This window comes from Pinus tabuliformis, chromosome 5_2 (genome assembly GCF_031772625.1).
Source record: "Pinus tabuliformis cultivar Carrire ecotype Pingquan chromosome 5_2, CPIR1, whole genome shotgun sequence".
Lineage (NCBI taxonomy): Eukaryota > Viridiplantae > Streptophyta > Pinopsida > Pinales > Pinaceae > Pinus > Pinus tabuliformis.
In genome coordinates, this window is record NC_142306.1 from 281,067,614 (window position 1) to 281,070,028 (window position 2,415).

A 2,415-nucleotide genomic window follows, 5' to 3' on the forward strand; every position below is an offset into this window, starting at 1 on the left:
GAAATTTATTCTCAAACATGCAGTCACTATTTTGAGCAAGTATAAGCAAATTCTACAAATGTAACAGTAGGTTCATCGCTATAATGCTTCTCACCCTGTGACAACAATACATCAGTAATCATAATGATTATTTTACTGTTGTGGTGAATTCTTGAAGACATGCAGCCCCCAAAGCTAATTTAGAATAGTAATCCATATAAAAGGCAATTTGAGGAAGATGAAACATGATCAGCCAATTAGAGTTTATGAAAATTTAATGCAGAAACCATCACTTGAGTGAACGAAATTGAATTCATCAATGTTTTCCAAGTCAGAATCTGCTTCCATATCCTTCCATTTTGCCCAATCCTCTGAAAAATTGTTTTCTTCCCTCAGAGGTGAGGGAACTCTCAATTCATGGGTGAGGACAAGATAAGGATCCTCAACAAAATACTTATTCTCAAGTACCTCTTTAGCATTTAGCCTAGCTGTAGGGTCATAGCAAACAAGTCTTTCCAAAATAGAAAACACGTTGTCTAAGAAATTGGGGACATGGTTCTTCAGACCAACGGGGCTTCCATCACCAGGAAAACAAAGTTTCCTATAATCAAGAAGATTGGAGCATCCAGTCCAATTTTCTTCTGTGGAGTCCCAAGAACTTTAACCAGCCTGCTAAGTTGATCAATGTCTGAAGTCCTAGAAAAGAGAGGTTCTAAAATCAAGAGCTCCCCCAGAATGCAACCTAATGACCACAAATCAATTTCTTTTCCATAGGTCGTTGCTCCATAGAGCAACTCCGGAGCTCTGTACAATCGAGTTCCAACACCAGATGTGAATCCCTGCATCACCATATCACCTTCATTTTTCCAACTCAAATCCAAATTCGCAGTTTCTGCTATATCATCAAAATTAATTTCAATTGCAGTGGATGAATCCTCCTCCCCTTCATTCCGCACTTCCTTAACACTATCATCTTCCTCCATCAACCTTTCTCCTGGGGAATCAGCAACGATATCCTCTTGAGGAAGCTCATACTCTACTTCATAGATCACCCTCTTGAGGAAGCTCATACTCTACTTCATAGATCGCTTCAGGCTCTTCAAGTATCCTTGCCTGCAAGTATTGATTTTCGAATTCAGAGATCACTAAGTTATTGAATGTTCAGGCATCCTACTGACGGAGAATCACTAAACTTTAAGCACTATTCAGTTTCAATTTGGGCAAATATTAACCTTTCGCTTCTATGCAACATTTGCTCGAATAATTATAATAAAAGGCAAAATCAATTCATTTATCTAGTTTCCAAAGCACTTTGAATCAGTCAAAATTTTCAAGATTTTAGATTGAACTTTTCACGTGTGAGATTTGTTAACATTTTGAACTACTACGAAGATGCAGTTAACCATAAAAAGGCTTTCAGCATATTTTAAAATATTAAAAACATGAAATGGGAAATAGAACAGAATGTACGAACACTTCAAGAAATAGGGTCAAATAGAGCTGGAGGATTGAAGGTGATAAGAGAAAAAAGCACAGAAGAGGTAGCAGATGGCAAGCCACTAAATCATCTATACTTACCTGTCCAAAATCAATGAGCTTGAGAATTCCATCAGCTGAAATGAGCATATTAGAGGGCTTTAGGTCACGATGGATAACCTAATTGGCATGGCAGTCAGCCAGCCCTTGCAAGATCTAAATCATCCAAGCCTTAACCTCGGCCTCGGGAATACCATTTTCTCCCTTATTCTTACTAGAATTAATGACAAAATAGAGATCGGAAGGCAGAAACTCCAAAACCATAACTGCATCTTCATTTTCTCTCCACAACCACTCATAGAGCCTCACAACATTGGGGCACCCACAAAGCCTCTGCAGCGCCTCAATCTCTCTCCAAGAGCTTTGATAGTCATGCACCTCCTTAAGGGCTACTATTAGACCATCCTCCTTTCTTCGCCCTCTGTACACATCCAAATAAGTTCCGCTGTCGACCCTCTCTAGAATCTCGTAATGGGCACATATTTCTTTATTTCCGTGGAGACTCCAGCTGCTCTGCAAATTTTCCTCCATGTTTTTCATTCCTCAAACCTCCGGAAGACCTGTTCCCATCAAATCTTTTCGAGATTTTAACTCTCAAAACCCGCCCATCAAATCTTTTCGAGTTATTCAAGTCTCAAAACCCTGAAACACTAAAACCCTATGGAGAAATTCCCAATTCCATGGTCCGGAGAACATGGCCAGTGTTTATATATCCCAAATTCCTCAATTCAGACCAACCTTCATAAGCCCGGAGAGTTTCATTTGCCCTCAGAAAAAAGTAGACCGAATCAAATATATTTAACATCTGAGCAGCCTTATAGATCAAACACAAACAAGAAATGCAGGAGTTATGACCAAACCGACCCTCCTCTGCAGTAACTCTACCCTCCTCAACACCCT

At 39.5% G+C, this 2,415-nt stretch overlaps 1 pseudogene; it reads right to left on the reverse strand.

Moving 5' to 3' along the window:
• Positions 1-243: 243 nt before the first annotated feature.
• On the reverse strand, positions 244-2,046 carry LOC149158615 (cyclin-dependent kinase F-1-like; annotated as a pseudogene).
• Between the last annotated feature and the right edge of the window lie 369 nt (positions 2,047-2,415).